This window comes from Macrotis lagotis, chromosome 7 (assembly GCF_037893015.1).
Source record: "Macrotis lagotis isolate mMagLag1 chromosome 7, bilby.v1.9.chrom.fasta, whole genome shotgun sequence".
NCBI lineage: Eukaryota > Metazoa > Chordata > Mammalia > Peramelemorphia > Peramelidae > Macrotis > Macrotis lagotis.
Window position 1 is genome coordinate 204647177 of NC_133664.1, and position 19263 is coordinate 204666439.

The following is a 19263-nucleotide window of genomic DNA, read 5'->3' on the forward strand; positions in this document are numbered from 1 at the left end:
CCACTTGATTGAAGCCTACCTTTTTCAGTGTCATTCATAGTTTTCATTTCTTCCTTAGGTATCACCATAGCTTCACATACTATCTCTTAGGTATCACACATGGCCTTTGGGGTTCCTTTTCATCTGTAGCAAGGAATATAATGTCAATGAATTATTATGTTTGTCCTTCTAGTCTTGCTCTCAGTATTTTTTGATCTTTTCAGTAACAACCAAGAATTCCAGGTTGTAGATGGAAGGGTGAGTTTGCTATATGTTAGTAAGTCCTCTACTGGCAAATGCAACTGGTTTCTAGTTTCTAGTGACCATTACTCTAGTATAGGACTACTCTCAAGCTCTTCAGTTTTCATGGAAATTAAAAGACTTCTTTGGATCTATAGAACCATAATACTGTTAACTAACTTGTTAGTTTGGTCAGATTTGTCCATCTATCAATCACCAAATGATTTGACATATTTTAGGAAAATTTGATCTACTGTAAAAATATATTATGAATGATATAAAACATGCATAAAAAAGATGTTTTAAAAGATAAGATAAATATGAAATAAATGTAATTTTAAAATAATTTAATTTATTAATGATATAAAATCCTTTTTTTGTTCTAAAATCATGACAAAAATATTTTCTGAGAGTAGTAGAGATTGAATTACTTTTGAAAATCTTGGTTCAACAATTTATTAATAATGATTTAAAGCATTGGTTTTAAGTTATGTTTACTTCAATAATTAGTTTTGATAGCTGCCGTAGCTGAAAAAAAAATACTTCACAAAAAATATATACTTCCAAATGGAAGAATTCCATCATTGGCTACATATACATAATAGTTGCTATCGACCAGTTATGAGAAGGTTTTTGGTGAAACTGTGTCAGTAAATTTCATTCTTGATCTTTAGCTTGATAAAGTTGTATATCCTGATATACAACTAATCACAGTGTTTTTTAACTTGAAAACTAATTAAAATGTGTTGTATTTTTATACTTTCAACTAACAAATGGGGTCAAAAATTTTACTGAAGCTATTTATTTGGATATTCTTAAATAGGTTAGAAAATTCTGTTTCCAAGTTTTTTTAGGTATAAAGCTAAGTTTTCAAAGGTGACACAATTACTTTGCTTTTGGCAACAGTTACATATATAATGATAGAAACATTTTCACACATAGAATGTTTTCAAAATGTTCTAACTAGAACATGAATTTCTTTGGAGAAGCAGTGACTTTCTCACTCACTCTTAAAATGTCACCTTTACCATGAAGTGATGAATTGATTTCTGTAATTTATGAATATACATATATATATCTTTAAATAAACATTGTTTACTTTTTAAAATTGCATGTTTATTAGTAAACATTAAATGCCTTGTCATCACAAAAAGATCATCAAATTTGTCATGTTGTAAAAGAAAAATTGATATAAAATTTTTAAATGTAACAGTTCTTTAAAGCACCTTGTCAAGTGATAACCAGTAAAATGTGTGCTACTATCTATATCTATATCTATATCTATATCTATATCTATATCTATATCTATATATTTGTTTACATGTGCCTACACATTTATTCCTGGTTACTATCTCATTAGCAAATATTGTAAATATTTTATTATTTAAAGGGATATTTTAATACAAATTAAACATATTGGGGACATCATGTGGCACTTTGTACATTTCTGCAATGTCTTGCCAAGAATGGATTTCATGTGTGATACTCTCTCTGCTAAAATCCTATATTTATTCCATTCAAATCAGCCATTCTAACAGTGGCTATGGATATATAGTTTGCTTATAAAATAGTTGTTTACAATAGAAAAGTAACTTAAGAATATATCTTTTCTATTCTATCTTATCTTTAACAGCTTCATATGGAACAATATAGCAAATGCTAAAAACCTCAGCTATGTTAGAAATAGATCTGCATTTTTATCCTTTATAGCAAACCTTACACAATGTAAATTGAATACTTACTTGCTTCTTCAAATCCTTTAGCATTGTTTTCTATGTGTTTTCCAACAGTATTGGTACTGACAAAGGAACACATTTTAATTTCTCACCATCTTGTTTTCCTTATATTATTTCAGAAATTTTTACCATAACATGAAGAACAAGTATTTCGCTGATTGTATGGTTTTTTGCTTTTCATTGTTATGTAGGGAACCTCCAAAGAGGCTTCTAAATAGTTATCATTGAGGTCAGCAAAATTTCCTAAAATATTGGATTATTTAAGTGTTTCTGGAAAATTTGTAGAAGTTTGTCATTGTGCTCTGGATGCTTGGTTTCCAAAATGCTTTGTTAATTATTGTGACTTCCTAATATGACTAGCTAATAATACCTCCAGGTTTAATATACACTTAAATTGAAGTTCATCATTAGTGATATTTCAAATAATCTTGATAATTTTTTACTTGTCATACCCAATTCAATCATCATTATTTTTTTCTTTGTAATATGTCTGATAAAGAGATCCAACTTAGGGCAGAAATGTCACTATTGTGTGATCATTCTTATGTTATTAGTATTATCTTCAATTTGTTGTTTCTTTTAAAGCTACTTATCCACTAATTTAGTCGAAATGATAAAATCTATAAATCCATATGCCCTGGAAAATGTAAATTAAAATAATTCACAATACCTTAAAGTTGAATGAAATGATCTCTGTCAACCTCTTGGAACTCTAAATTTTCCTATCTGAGTATATTTCTTACTACATGTAACATTTGACCATCAGAGAACAATCAGTTTCTGAGGACATAGAAACTGGCTAAGGACACCAGTGTCAATCTATATATTTCTTTCTTATTTCTAGAGGGGGGAAGCAAACTTTAAAAACTAAAGTCAGCAAATTGAGAAATTGCTGTTTGTAGAGTAGCTATAAGCCAGAGTAAGTTCATAGGTGATTTCACCTTTAAAATAATCCCTGGGAGATAGGGTTGAATTTTAAAGTAATCACTGGCAATAAGTCTTTATCCTGTTACTTTGATCTATATAGCAAGCCCACTAAATGAATTTTTTTAATTAAAAATGACTCTCAAAAAAAAAGGAGACCAAACATGGTCAGTCTTAATTAGTGACTGCCTCCATGGAGCATAGAAACAGCCAAGAGTTCACAGCCTCCGTAATGCCATTTGGGTCACCAGGAGTATGTACATTGTGGATAGGAAGGGAGAATTTTCCAGTGGTGCTTGTGTAACTGTGTATCTGGATTGCAGTTATGACCACCTGGAGCAGCTGAAACCCAGTATGAAAGGAAATAAGTATGGAGCTTACACAGACAGTGGGACACCACAAGGAGGGAAAGTATTGGGCAGCAGGTGTGATGCAGTAGTTTTTGAGACATGAACATCAATTGGTTACCAAGTTAAGAGTAGAATGTGACCTATCTTCTAATTGGTTGATGACATATCCCTATGGATCATCTTGTTCTCAACAACTCACTGCAGACGGCTGTTCTTAGAAGTCTGGTACTTAAATAATCAAATTGGGTAGTTCTTGATAATCTTGGGAACTTTTAAACATGCATAAAAAGAAAATTTTCATGAGTTCTAATTTCTGACCCCCATTAAAAAAGAATGGACAGACAGATGACATCCAGGAAATGTAAGTCTCAAAATTATTTTCAGGCTACTATTTCTGATGGGGGTGGGTTATAAAGAAATAATTCCTCTTCTTTTTTTCCCTTTCATTTGTAGCATTGAAAAGAAAAATCTATTTCACAGCTCACTAGATTCTAGAAAAGGGAGAAAGCATGACATCTCAGACAAGTAGCCAGTGGTTTTGGAAGCAGTACAAGTCATGGGGATCAATCAGAGAATTTTCCTACATTCCTTCATAGCAAGAAACTAGGGTATCTCTAATTTCTTTGGGAGGTGCCATTCCAACAAAGAAGATATTCCCTCCAAATCTCATCAAGTGTGTTGGTAGAACTCATTAAATTGTTCAAGGATTCCCCCAATCACTTTCCTTATACAAACAGGTTCACAGAGAAGTCCTGCCTAAGGTCCTCTATGAACAGAAAAGGCCCATTACCCTGCTTCCCTGAGCAATAAAGTTATAAGCCAGTTCATCTTCCCAGTCTGTCCTTAGGTGTTGAACTAGAATATGTCACTCACTGTAGCCTCAAGAAAAAGATAAAAGAAATATAGGTATCTCTCCCATTAAGTCTGACTGGATCCAGTTTCTTGGTAATTTTGATTCTATGTTGGAACAAAATGAGACACCTGGAAATCATTATATGGTTAACAGAGATTCAGATTAGATTTTATTTGTCATTATATTATAAACTCCTTGAAGTCAGGGACTGTCCTTTGCCTCTTTTTTTTTAAATCCCTGGTACTTAGGATAGTGTCTGGCACCTGCTAAACACAGGCATTAAGGTCACCAATTATTCTGCTGAACAAAGTTCCCTTGCTTGCTATGTATTTTACTTTCCACCAGCCAATCATCAAAGAGCATGCCTGAAGTTCCTTATGGCTGTTTTGTACTCAGATGACCAGAAAAGGATGTCAGCAGCCTGAACCAACCAAATATCCAGGATGGTCTCAAAAACATTTTAGAAAAAAACTAGGCTAACGTGAATGAGGATAGAATAGTACTACTTCACTCTTCCTATTGAGGAGTAAGGTCCTTAACAATTTTTAAAGGATTTTCCACAACTTCAAGACTGTTCCTGGCAAGCCCTAATTTTTTGTATATAGGTTTCTTAAAAAGGGAGGAAGAAAAAAAACTAAAGCAGAAACAAAGAAAAATCAAAACAAACAAATCACTAAATCCAGGAAGGTACCAGGAAGAGATAAGTCCCAGGTTCACAGTGGGATTCACAATGTAAAAGTGTGACTGTCCATAAGAGGAGGACTGGAAATAACAGGGCTACAGGAAAGATGATGACACATTTCTGAAGAGTCACTGATCCTCAGCAGAGATTAGGGACAGTTACTCAATATTATCACTAACTTAGTGTTTCCTGGACCACCAGCCTAGTGCCTCACCTTCCTGGGTGCCATTACGGTGATGGGGGTGGGGGAAGAGAGAGAGAGACACAAAAATCTTTGCCCAATGAGAGGCCTCTAAAGAACTGCCCACCTTTTTGTAGGGGATAGTTAGACACTTTCATCTCACTTTTTTGCCAAAAAAAGCAAACCTCCTAACAATACCACACCTTGGTCCTCCCAACCTTCCCTGGGGAGTTATGCAATGATTCCTAGATGTAATGAAAGGACAGGACAAATACCACACTCCTGGGACCAAAAATTCTATTGCCCTGTGCTGATTCTTGCTGTGCTCATTAGAAGTACTTCAAGTACTATAACTGCTGGGGCCTGATTCTAACCTCCTGTGCAGGGGGAAGGCCATGAAGTCATATAGAAAGCAAAAAAAAAAAAAAAAAGTGAAACCTCTAGGCCAGTATATGGAATCCAATTGCCATGTTCAATGAGGAAATGCACTTGAGACCTGCGCTGTACATTCAGCAAGAACTCCTTTACTGAAAGTTCCAAAGAAAGTTATGATTTACAATTCATAGTTCAAGAGCAAGGGTGAGAACTTTTTAAACTTGATGCAGTACCTCTGTTATTACTCATCTAATTAAATTGGGGTGCAATTGGTAGAATTGTCCATATCCTCAATTCAAAAAATTCTAGGGAGAATTAAGTATTGTCCTTTCAAGTCCCTTATCCAATGACTTGCCACAAAGAATCACCACAAAATCTATGTTGGGTTGATCTCTCAAATTACAAATTAAAAAAGACAAAACTCAAACAATTTCTTCAGTGTGGTTATTAGACAGTTCTAAAATTTCAGGGATCTATCTTGGTTTGCATTCTCTCACTGGCAATGAGAGGTCAAACCTCAAAGTCTGGTTATGTTCCTATACAATTAAAGCACTGAGGGCTACAGGTTCAGCTTCACTGCAGTTTCCAAAAACCTATTCAAATCCAAACAATTCTTCCTCTATCCACAAAAATACAATTCTTTTAAAACTAGAAGGACCTTCTTTCAGGAAGATTCCCCCAAGATATTTGGGAGACAATGACTATTGGCAATATAAAAGCATCTATTCCCACTGATAGTGAAACACTACTAGTTTTTTGTTTTTTATTTTTTAGATTTTGCAAGGCAATGGGGTTAAGTGGCTTGCCCAAGGCCACATGGCTAGGTAATTATTAAGTGTCTGAGGCCGGATTTGAACTCAGGTACTCCTGACTCCAAGGCCAGTGCTCTATCCACTGTGCCACCTAGCCGCCCAAAACACTACTAGTTCTTATGAAATTGTCCTTTTCTAGGGAAAAGGAAATCACTTTCAGTCTCCTAGAATATGGTTCTTCTAAATTTCTCTGAAGATTAATTGAGTTCTGAAGAGCAATCCTTAGTAAAACCTGAAGGAGTCTTAAATTATAAGACTGGAAGGTTCAACCCAGTCACAGGAGCTAAAAGCCAACTTACTCAAATTATTTTCAAGGTACAATTCTTAAGAATACAGCACATGGTTTCTCTCCTTGCAGGATGACCACAGGCAGTTAACACACAAATATTCCAGGTGAAGAAGGGGCATCAGAGTAAGCAATCATTTCTAGAGGTATCATCAAAATCACCACTAGAAATATGAAAATAAATCCTGGCTCACCTTCTGCATTGATGATTCTCTACTTCAAGGAGCTCATTACATTCTAAGCCCACATGACTATACCAATCATTCTAGATTCGACCTGACTGGGAGTTTATTGGTCTTCCAATAACGAACAAAGTGAGGCACTCATAAGTTATTTAATAATTAACAAACAGATTTGCTTATTCTTAATGGGAGGAAGGTATTGAACAAGAATAGGCATTGAGGAAATTTCTATTTGATTCAGCTAATCAAAGCACCCTTGCCTGAGCTTCCCATTGTTTGCCATCAGCCAAGCCTCAAAAAATAAATCATGTGGCTGTTTTGTTCTCAGGTGTCTGGGAAGTGATGTCAGTGGACTCAGCCCTTACTCCCTGGAGTCAACCAAATTTCCAGGATAGTCTCCATACCTTTTAAGGAAAAGTAGTCTAAGTTGTATGAGGGAGGAGGAGTTAGGATTTTGCTCTTACCACATTCCCTTTTAAGAACAACACCACTAATTCAGCAGGCTTCATTGAGGCAATGGGGAACTTGCCAAGTGTAATAGGCACACTGACCTAGTACCTATTTATGTGCCTATGAATGACATTCCCAATTCATATACTAATCATAGAAGTTCAAAGTTGCAAGAGATTTTTAAGTGGCCATCTAGTTGGTCCATCTCCTGAAATTCCTATGGCTATACATTTGAGAGATTATCTAACATTTAACTTAAGATCTCTCCCCACCTTCTAATGCAACATATTCCATTTTTAAGATGTCTTTAATTTTTTTTTTTTTTGGCAAGGCAATGGGGTTAAGTGGCTTGCCCAAGGCCACACAGCTAGATAATTATTAAGTGTCTGCGGCTGGATTTGAACTCAGGTACTCCTGACTCCAGGGCTGGTGTTCTATCCACTGCGCCACCTAGCTGCCCCCGTGTCTTCAATTTTTAAGAAGTTTTGCTTTATAGCAAACCTAAATCTTCCCTGTAATTCCTGCCCTCCAGCCCAAGTAGAGCCGATCAAATCAGTCTTTTTTTATGATAGCTTTATTCATAATTGAAAACAGCTATCATATCTTCTTTTCTCCAAGCTAAAAATTCACAGTTCCTTCAACTTAGCCTCCTTTGCATTGCCTTTAAGGCTTTTCTCCATTTTAGTTGTCTTATGTTTTTGCAGGTAATCGATGTACCAAAAGGTCCAATAATGGTCTTTAAGCACAAGACATTGGCATATCCTGGGTGGTGGGTTATCTCTGACACTAGTCCTAATTCCAAGAAAATCTATACAAAAATTAGATGTAGTTCATGTTTATGTTTTCTCTAAAATACGGGTAAAAGTGTTCCTTTGAGAAAAAGTATTTGATATACAATTTGGGTATTAAGCTGTAATAGGACCAAATTTTCTCTAATATAGTTTCTTTCTTCTCTCTTATCTACAAAATAGGGAGATTTTACCTAAAAGAAGATAAACTTCTCTTGGGACCTGACCTGTTTGGTCACTGCTTCCTTGAGGCAATTTCTTTATCAACTAGGTACATAAAATGCCCAAGATATGAGAAGTCTCAGTCTGATTTATTGTGTACCTAAGACCACATGAGTCACCATATCCTGAGAGACCAATCCAAATTTTACATATAGACCATTACATCTTTCCATATGCAATCAAGAGGAACCACTTCCAGAAAAACTAAGTGCCACTGTATCATTGTTTCATATTGTTGGTTAAAGGCAAATGATGTCTCATTTCATCCTAAAGTTGAGCCTAAACTAAGAGGATGCTGTCATTACAGTCATGCTGTCAACAAAAATTTAGGACAGTTCTTTGTTTCTTAAATCACAGAAACAGCACAGAATGCAAAAAAGGCTCACAGGTACTCATGAATAGATACAGAAAACATTAACCCATTATGCTCATTCTAGGAAAGTAAAGATAACTTTGAGGACCTGTTGAACATTGACTTCAGACCTTCACTAACAAGTATCTGCTAGCCAGTCAGGACCCCTGTAATAGGACCATTAGATTTCAAACTCTTCGAAAGCAGAGATTAATTTGCCTTTTTTTGTGTCCCTAGTTCCCAACACGTAGTTGGTACTTAATAAATGCTTGTGAATTTGACTTGATTTGTCCAATATCTTCCAGGGGTCTCCTTTCTCCTAGTATAAATTAGTCTAGTTTTCATCTGATATGTGACAAAGGTGTTGCCTGGGACTTGATGAGGAGTGGGAGGAAAGCTTTCCTATACTTTCTTAAATGCAGTTTCCTGGTTTTCTCTGGTCATATTGGCATGGTTTCCTGGTCATCTAAGGGAACAAAAAAGTTATATCTATTGAGGTTCAGAATTGCCCAGTCTTGAAAGATTTCCCAAGACCTTTTTAGATGTCATTACACCCTGTCCTGCTGACCAGATGAATTTCCATATAGAGATAAGAAGGTCAGAAGTCTACATCAACTAAAACTGAGTGCTGGAATATCAGAGTATCCTTGTTGCATATCCTTTCTCTGCTAAAAATAAATAAACTTTTTATTAATAGTTGATTAATGTATACAAATGCCTCATTTCATCCCAACATTGAATTTGGACTAATAGAGTTAAAGCCTGAGTCTTTTCTGCTCTAACTTTCTTAAAGTCTTATGCAACAAGAAAATCCTGTTGATCATATTCTTTGAGAGGCATGCTAATAAGAAAATCTCCTAATAGGCATCTGGCACTCAATTCAGGAATTCTTGAACTCATAAAGTAACCACCATTGCTGGAAAATGTTCATTTTTCTGCATTGTTGGAAAAGTCCATTTCTCAGAATTGTAGTATCTGACCTGCACTCAGGGAATGAAACAAAAATCTGGTAGAAGACAGCTGGAGAACTGAAGACATTTTCAGACCTTCTTAAGACAGTTTCTATTACTATTAGGGAGGGCAGATTAGGGAGACAACACTTCTCCACTTTCATAGAATTCAAAAGGAGAGAAATACTGAAGTACTGGGAAAGAATCCTAAAAGAGAAAAGTAGAGTCATTTTTTTTTCCTCAACTCTCTCTATGGGGTGAGAGAAGAAACTCTCAACAAGTTTTCATCTTTCCTGACTGTATTTCTAATCACTGTTGATTCACCTGGGGAACCAATCAGGAGTTCTCTGTATCATCTCAGCAAATCATATGTTCATCCTGAGGCAGGGGACAAGAAGGAATGCCCCATCCCATTGGACATGCACTGTTTAGCAAATCAGGAGTTCTGATCACCCCCATTATGTCCCTCTTAAGCCGTGCAGTTCAAAACTAAATACCATATTCCAAATGTTGTCTGATCAGGGTAAAATTGAAGAGTTTTAAAAAGTCTGTTGGGGGGGTGGGGGTGATAGCTAGGTGGCAGAGTGGATAGAGTACTGACCCTGGAGTTAGGAGTACCTGAGTTCAGATCTGGCCTCAGACACTTAACAATTACCTAGCTGTGTGGCCTTGGCCAAGCCACTTAATCCTATTGCCTTGCAAAAAAAAAAAAATGAACCTAAAAAAAAGTCTATGGGACAAGATGATGTAGAGTTCTTATTCTCTCCATAAATAACATGATGATTTTTAAAGTGTTTTATACTTTTCTTGTATTTTCTCATCTAATCCTCACAACAACCCAGTTAACTAGATATTATTATTTCTAACTGACATATAGTAAATTTATATTCAAGGGCAAGGATTAATACACCTGGACTTCTAAATCTTAGTCTACTATTGAGGCAATGATACTCCCAATAGAAGATGAAGTAAACTGGTAGTTTTTCAAGATAATTTCAAATATGATACTTTGGTTTCTTTGATATTCCAGAAAGTCTGCCAAAAAAAGAGATTCACCTGGTTAGAAAGAGCAAAGAACATATCTGTAGTTACCAAAACACCAACATTGCAAGTTCTACAGTATTGAAGTTATTTAAAGCTTAAAACAGGACTAAAACTTTTGGAACATCCTATATTTTGTAGCATTATAATAAATCAAGTCCTCTAACCTTGAATTTCTATCTGTAGATTACATCAAACTAATCTATCTTCTGAGGTACTGGTTTCCCAGTGCCATTCATCAGTCTCCTCAATTTAGTTGCAAACAGCATGACTCTGTAACTTCCTGAAATTTCATTCATGTTCTATTCAGTTCTATTTTTCCTACAACTTGCCTATATCTTAGTTCATCTTATTATGCACTTGGGAATTCCTTCTCCAAAAATCATAGACCACAAGTCAGGAGCAGACTTTGAAAGATATTTGTTGCAGTGAAATCACATCAAATAAGATATTTGTTATAATTATCTGAGGGATTTTGTGTCCTCTGGCTCCTACATAAAAGCATTGAATTGGCCTAAATGTGAAGCTTTTCCATAAATCCCCTAAGGAAAAACTGGGAGAGAAGATGAGACCTTAATTTCAGGCTTAACCAGCTATCCTTTCTACTCCCACCTTCTCTTACCAGAGATGGACCTTCTCAGCTTCTAAGAGTTTGAAGGATATTGAACCTCCTCATGTTCTCATGATCATATTAGCAGTGTCCCTGGACCACCTGGTAGTAGGGTCTGCATGAGGAGCCAAGAAAAGATGGCCAAAGATTCATCATGTGTAAGGGAAATTTTCTGAGTTTTATACCATTATTATTGTACAATCTTAATAAATGGTACTCTTTCAAAAAGTAATTTCATGCTGCCTTACTAAATAATACTTAACTGAAAATTTTGGGTAAAACTCTCTGGTCAGGTATCAAGCCAATAGCATTGGATAATCATTACCTGACCCCCAAGATTATCTTTAGCATTCTAAAGATTTACTTAAAAATAATATTAGTAACTCTATTTTGCTTTTATCCACCATTTTGTAAAGCTATGTTTCAGATACTTACAAATCACCCGATTTTGGATAAATCACAACATTTACTCCTCTGCCCAAAGGTCACCTGACTTAAGAAATGTCACAAATTACCCCTCTCCCTCTCACCTCAGTATTTCCTAATACTCTCCACCAATAAGACACCAAGTGTCTTAATCCCTATGATCCTGAGGGTGTCAAATTGCATATTAACTGTATAGAAATCAATGTTCTGGGTCTTTGGCTACTGAGAACATTGGACCCAGTTTGTTTCTGCAATTGCTAAATAAATCATACCAAAGTAGAACCTATCTAGTTGAGGTCTAAATTAAACTTATTAGTTGGTGTAGGAGTTGTATTAGGAATGCTACGCTATACTTCTGCCTGTTCCATTCTCTCATTCACATTAAAGTTACTCTTCATTCATTCCTGTTCTCCTAATATGACCCATTCTTACTTCACTTGCCTTGACCCTGTTATCTATCATTTTAAAGATTCTGAACTTTAAAAAAACATTTCTATACACAAGGAATGCAAAAAGAGGATACTCTATGTAACTATGAATCTCCATTTAGTTTGACTTTTTTAAGTATATAACTAAATTTAATATATTACCTTCACACTTCTGTTTGTACTATCCTTTTCTGTATATTTACAAAAAATGTTTCATTGAACCTCTTTTTTTTGCAGTACTGTTAGTTTTCAGGGAATATGTTGATTCTTACATTTTTCCCTCCTTTATTTAATTTTCCAGGTGAATTTTCAAAAGATAAAATATGTAAAAAAATTTTCTTTTGTTTTTGTAATATTTTAATGTTATTTTTGGTCTCCAGAGTCTTGATCTAATTTTCTGGGAATCCATTTCTGGATAACTTGTCATGTTCTCTTCTAAGTTATTTGTTCTTTCTTTTTTTGGGGGGGTGGGGGGGGGAAGAGATGGCAAGTGGGGCTAAGTAACTTGCCCAGAGTCACTCAACTAATAAATGTCTGTGGCTGGATTTGAACTCTGATTCTAGGACCAGTGCTCTACCCCATGGCACCACCTAGCTGCCGCTTATTTTTTCTCCTTCCAATTCTTTCCTCTGAGGTTTTATTTAATTTTTTGCTCTCCTACTCCATTTCTTGTAGATATTCATGTACTTCTGGTGGAAAGTTCATTTTTTTCTTCAAATCTCTGCTTGCAGCTGTTATAGTTTATTCTTTCTTTAGGGGGATTTCTAGATTTGCAATTTTTTTAGGTCAGCCTTTTTTTGTTTTGAGGGTTTTTTTTTTTTTTGGTTATTGTTTTTTGATTGGCTCTTCTTTACAGATTTAGTTTCTGAGCTGGAGTCCTGTAACATGGTCAGGTTTTGTCCCCTCCTGTGCTCTTTGACTGTGATAGTCTTGTGATAGTCACCTAGGTTCTTGAGTTGACCTTTAACTCCAGAATTACCTCCCTCCCCACCTTGATCTTTAAGGTTCAAAGTGCTGGATCTTCAAGCCTCTGTCATTTTAGGACAGGGTGCTATCCCAATCTGAGCACTACCTTGCTATGTACTATGCTGCTATTGTATGGAGCAGCAGTGAGCAATCTGTATCTTAGGGGCTTTCTGATCATCCTGGAGCTTTCTTGGAGGAAATTGCTAACTAAATTGCAATTGCTAACTCAGTTCATAGACCCTTGCAGGCTACTCATATCTCTGGTTAGTGCTACCCTGTGCTGGTACTTTTCTAACCTTTTTCCTATTACTCACATAGGTCTAAATGATCTCTTCTGAAGCTCTGGAGTAGAAATAGTAATATATTGTAGTTTTTCACTGGATTTCTTGATCATTGTTGGGTTTGGTACAAACTTAAGGGTGTTGCTGCTTTAGATTTGTGGCAACTGAATGGTCTGCCTCCTCTAAAGATTATCAACTTGGCCAGGAGTTCTCTATGATCTGCAGCTTTAATTTGGCATGTATCCTAGAATCTTTTCCCTCCCTTGCCTTCTAACTTTCCTAACCTTCTTTACTCTCTTCTTCCTTTTCTTTCCCTCTTTTCCTTTTGCTGCTTCCTTTCCTAGTGCTTTTTCTGGGGAGCATTATTCTCTATACACACACATAATATATAAATATAAAATATAAAATACACACACACACACACACATATATATATATCACACACACACACACACACACACACACACACACACATATATATATATACACACACATGTTGAATAGGTGTAGCTTCAGACAGACTGAGACCTGGGAAAGACCTTAGCTTAAAAATTATCTGAGAGGCAGCTAGGTGGCGCAATGGATAGAGCATCAGCCCTGGAGTCAGGAGTACCTGAGTTCAAATTTGGCCTCAGCCAGTTAATAATTACCTAGCTGTGTGGCCTTGGGCAAGCCACTTAACCCCATTTGCCTTGCAAAAACCTAAAAAAAAAAAATTATCTGAGGCCTTATCTCAAGTTGACCTGGAGTAGGAGAGAGGGAGACTGATGACTTTGCACAACCCGGCCTCACATAAATCCAATTCACTTTTCAGTCAAGATATCACTCTCCTACTATCATTGGTCCTCTTCAAGAACAAAGAACAAACCACAACAACAATCCCAATCCTTTTGCTCACATTTTCCTCCAATTCAAGTGCCACCTCACCTCTTCCATGAAATTCCCTGATTGTTCCTATTCATGCCTACTTATTACACATGGACTTCACATACCTCTCTGAAATGAATTCATCATATAATGTTGCATTTTACAATTACCCTTGTTTATGTCTCATTCCCTGTTAAACTGTAAATTCCATGAGAAGAGCTGATACTTATCTAAATTTTATTTCTCTCATAGCATTTACCACTATATTTGACAAGTGGGAAGTGTTAATAAATGTTGAATAAATCAATGAATAAATATTTGAAAGAGAAAGAAAAATATAAAGCTAACTTTAGTCAAGTTACTTCAGGCAAAGAATCTTATTGTCTAAGTAAAATGTGGGAAGTAAGTACAAGATTGCCAAGAATACATGTATTTTGAGAATAGAAAATAAACAGGAAAAAAACTAAGCCTTCAATCTTAGTAATATTAGTAATAATCACTACAAATATTGGGTTACTATCAAAAGCATAGCATGACAATTTGCAGGACTGAAATTCAGAAACAATAGGATTTGAATGATATCCATTAATTCACATTTATTCAACTTCACTATCTTCTTTGTTCATAAAAGTTCATGGAAAGGAAGTTCTCCCCAAATTTCCCTCTCCAATTCTTTCAGATTTTATCTGTACAAAGTTAACCTAAAATATAAAGCTATCATTCCTACCTATCATCTATGGTTGTTTGAAAGGCAACGTGTCATGATGGATGGGGCACCACCTTGGAGTCCAAAGATCTGAATTCCAGACACATACATGGACAAATCAGTTAAACTTTTACTTCCCCAGGCAACTTGGTACAGATCAATTGTTCTCCACATCTGGTAAGTTCCCCACCCCAACGAAATAACAAGTCTGCCCCTTCTTGACTTTCCACTTTATTTCATAGCCACAGAGATGGACAGACAGACAGACAGACTGACAGACAGGCTGGCCCTGGGACATAATGGTATAGAGAACTTCCTGATGAAGAAAATCTCTGCTGGCATAGATTAGAGAGCATTGAGAAGTTAATAGATGTGCCAGGAGTCAGAAAGTAAGTATCTTAGACAGGATTCATACCTAAGTCTTTCTCAAATTAAGGTCAGCCCTCTACACTTTTCCAGTCTCAGTTTAAATACATGTTCACATGAGTGTGAGCCTTATCATCAAAATTCTGGATGTGATCACACATACAGATTATTTTGTTTGGCCTTTTGTTCTCTTCCTTCTAGATTGGCTAAAATAGTAAATATTAAAGACAATGTATCATCAGATTATTATTATAATAAATAAAATATATATGCTTTTTGAAGGTGGGGATTATTTTTTAAATGTATATCCCCAATACTTTGCATATTGCTTTGGACATAGCAGGCCAATTACTATTTGTTCATTGCCATGATTTTTATTAACTAAGTAGCTGATTGAGACCTTAGAGAAAAATCTGGCCTAACCCCTTAATTTTGCATATTAAGAAACTGAAACTCAAATCCAAATTCAAACCTACATCTTCTGAGTCCAAGGTCAATATTCTTTCCATTCCAAGAAATGACTTTTGAAGAGGTGTTACCTGTTACCTAACTCTTGATTTTGAGCAAATTCTTGTTCTGTTGAGGTTGGGGTGAATTAAGGCTGATTGAAGTTTGTATTGCTTGCTTTTTTCTTTACTCATAAATCACTTTTCTGACCTAGAAACTATTATATTATCATGCTTGTTCTTCATTTCGCTAATGGACTAGAAACAACATTTTTGCTAGACCATTTGTGGCCACTGGAGGACAGGAGAGCTTTAGTAATAAGACTGAATGAGGTTCAGAAGAGTTTTTAAAAGTTTCTACCAGGACTTGCCACATTTTGAAATACACACAAGAGGGCAGCAAAAGTCAAAAGAATGAAATTTAATTATAATTTTAATTCATAATTCTAAGCCATAGTTATTACGTCAAATACTCATATCATAATAATTTGTATTTGTTTAAATGAGGTGCTATCAATCTGATCAAATTAAGTTATCTGACAATTTTAGTAATAATAATAATAATAATGCTATAGGTAGATAAGATAGATCAATAAATAGCTAGGATAGATAGCATTTACATAGCATCTTAAAGTTTGCCAAGCACTTTGACATTGACTTTTTTTTTTGCAAGGCAGTGGGGTTAAGTGGCTTGCCCAAGGCTACACATCTAGGTAATTATTAAGTGTCTGAGCCCAGATTTGAACCCAGGTACTCCTGACTCCAGGGCCAGTGCTTTATCCACTGCGCCACCTCGCTGCCCCCAAGCACTTTGAATGTATTATATCATTTAATCCTCACAACAGCTCTGAGATCCATATTATTTTCATTCATGATATCCATATTATTTTCCCCAACTTTACAGAGGAAAAAACAGATGCAAATGGATGTTAAGTCTGTTGTACAGGGTTGCTCAACAGGGAAATGCCTAAGGTTGGATTTAAGCTCAGGTTTTCCTAACTCCAGTCCAACATTCCCTTGGCTGTATTAGCTGCTGCCTAACAACAATGGGAAAATTCCTCAATCAATCTTTTGGAATTATAGGACATTGATCATTGCCCTTTATGAAGACAATTCAGCAACATGGGAAGTAATCTTGGGTGACTTTTAGTAAAGATCTCAACATGAAAGGTCATATTGAAGCCCAACTCTCCCATACATATCACAGATAATATATGAATAAGATCCCAAATAGACTAATTATAAACGCAAAAAAGAAAAAGAAATCCTAATCCAAATTGTATTACAAAAAAAGAAAATCAACAATAACAACAGTGACAACCTATGGAATCTGATAGAGGGATAATACAAGTAATCTAAAGTAAATAGACTGAGAGAAAAAGTTCAATAGGAACCATTCCAAAGAAGGCAACATTAGCTCCTTCAAATAGCTCTGAAGTGAGCCAGCACTCTGAACAAGAGGGTCATAACAAGTGAGAACTCCAATTATCAAGAACTTCAAACTCACTCTCTACCCTGGTTTCTCAGAACTGGGACAAAAGCCTAAAACCCTAGATGATTTAACCTGTGTACATCTTATTTGTAGAGAGCTGTGTAGATGCCATTTCCCACATTAGATTGTGAGCTTACAGTGCCTAGTTATAGCATAAGTGTCTGATAGATCCTTATTGACCATCTCATCTCATCCTGTTTCCTTCTGCAACCAGTTAACTGGAGATCTCTGCTTTTAATCTTTGGTCCTTGGAATGGCCCCACAGAAGACAGCATTGACTTTAGACATTCTTGCCCAGATTTTCATGCACCATCTTCTACTGGGAAATCTCATTCCTGCAACAGTCCTTCCTATAACTTATTTGCTCTTGGAACCCAAAGTTCACAATTGGTAATGAAATATTTTTAAATGACCAATGCCACTTTAAATACAAGAAAATAATCTTCACAAAACAGACTATAACAATTTATTGGCAAGTTTAAAAGTAAAGGATGCCCATTGATTTGTAAATGATCTGAAAAAATGTTCTTTAAGTCACAAGTGAAATATTGCTATCACTGAGCAAATCGAAAAAGGTCAATGGATTTCAATTTAGAGTACAAGGGTTCTTCTACTTACTATCTCTGTGACTGAGTTATTTAACCTCTGTTGTCCAATTTCCACACCTGTAAAATGAAGAGGCTGAACAGATGGCCCTATGGTCCTTTCTTTTTCTAAAATCTTTGGTCCTATGAACCTATATAGTTTTTTTTTCCCCAACAGAATGTAAACTCTTGGGCACAGAAACTATTTCATTTTAGTTTTTATCTGGAACATTGTGGGTACTTAAATTTGTTGTTCAGTTGTGTATGACTCTTCATCACTCCATTTGAACTGATCTTGGCAAAGATATTGCAGTGATTTGCCATTTTCTTCTCTAGTTCATTTTGCAAATGAGGAAGTGAGACAGATAGGGTTAAGTGACTTGGGTTACACAGCTGTAAATGTCTGAGGTCAAATTTGGACTCAGGAAAATGAGTCTTCCTGTCTCCAGGTACAGCATTCTATTCACTGAACCACCTAGCTGTCCTAGGTGCTAAATTAATGCTTGTTAAATGGATATGTGAAGGAAAGCTATAATTTTATATCTCTTCTCTCTTTTATTGTCAAACCCCTAAAATAATATTCTATGCTTCTTCCATACCATTAGTCACTTCTTAGTACTTTGCAATTTGGTTTCTACCACTTGACTAAAACTACTCTCTTCAATATTGCCAGTAATCTCTTAAATGCCTGAATCCAGGCATTTTCTCAGATCTTATCCTCCTTGATCTCTCAGGAGCCTTTAATATTGACCAACCTTATCATTCTAGAAATTTTCTCTGCTTGGCCTCCATGGTTTGACTCTGTACTGGTTCTTCTACTTATCTGACTACTCAGACTCTTTTGCTGGATTACCCTTTTCTGTTTCCTAGAGTTTTGTCCTGAGTCCTCTTGTTTTCTCTGTGTATGCTCTCTTAATTATTTTATCACCTTCATAACAATTTGAAATTCCTACAAAATATCCAGGAAAACATACCTTGTAGTCGTTTGGGTAGCTATGATATCATAGCTACCCAAATGACTTCTCAGTCTATATATTCATTCCCAATATCACACCTGATCTAAAGTCATTCATTATCAAATGCCTACAAGGTATGTTTTCCTGGATGTCTTGTAGGAATTTCAAACTCATGGCCACAAAATAATTCATTATTTCCACCTTCACCTTGAACCTTGTCCCTCCTACACAAACTTATTTCTATTGAAGGCACCAATCATCAAGTATTTATTTATTAAACAACTATTATATTCTACAAAGTACCATACTAAGCAGCACCATTGTCCCAATTAACTAGCTTCAGGATCTCAAGTAATGCTTGACTTAATCCTCTTCTCTTTATCCATATGAATTTAGTTGCAGTCTTACTCATGTATCTCCATGCCATTACTTTTATCTTGTTCCTTTCTTTGTAATCACATAAGCACCACCTTAGTTCAAGCCCTTCCCCCGCCCCCCCAACCAATGGCAAAAGCCTCCCATTTGGAATCATTTCCTTTCTCTCCTCCATGCAATTCATTCTACACATAATTGCTAGAATTCTTTTCCTGAGTCATAAATTGTCCCATGCTTTTCCCCAGCTCAAAAATCTTCAATGACTTTTAATTAGTCATTGGATAAAATACAAACAGCCTAATGTTTAATGCCCTCCACAGTTTGTCTCCAGCTGCTTTTCCTGCTAGACTTGATATC

General features: G+C 35.8%; 1 protein-coding gene across 12 annotated transcripts in view; it reads left to right on the forward strand.

Annotated features, from left to right (window-relative positions):
- The window catches only part of GPR19 (G protein-coupled receptor 19), a 70813-nt gene that overhangs the window by 6074 nt on the left and 45476 nt on the right, over positions 1–19263 (forward strand). For 7 of the 12 annotated variants that reach the window (XR_012470189.1, XR_012470191.1, XR_012470194.1 and 4 more), the window contains one exon: positions 14930–15076. The exons of the other annotated variants lie outside the window; for them this stretch is intronic. The gene's annotated coding sequence lies outside the window, so the exon portion shown is untranslated. The remainder of the gene's footprint in view (positions 1–14929; positions 15077–19263) is intronic. 12 annotated transcript variants of the gene reach the window in all.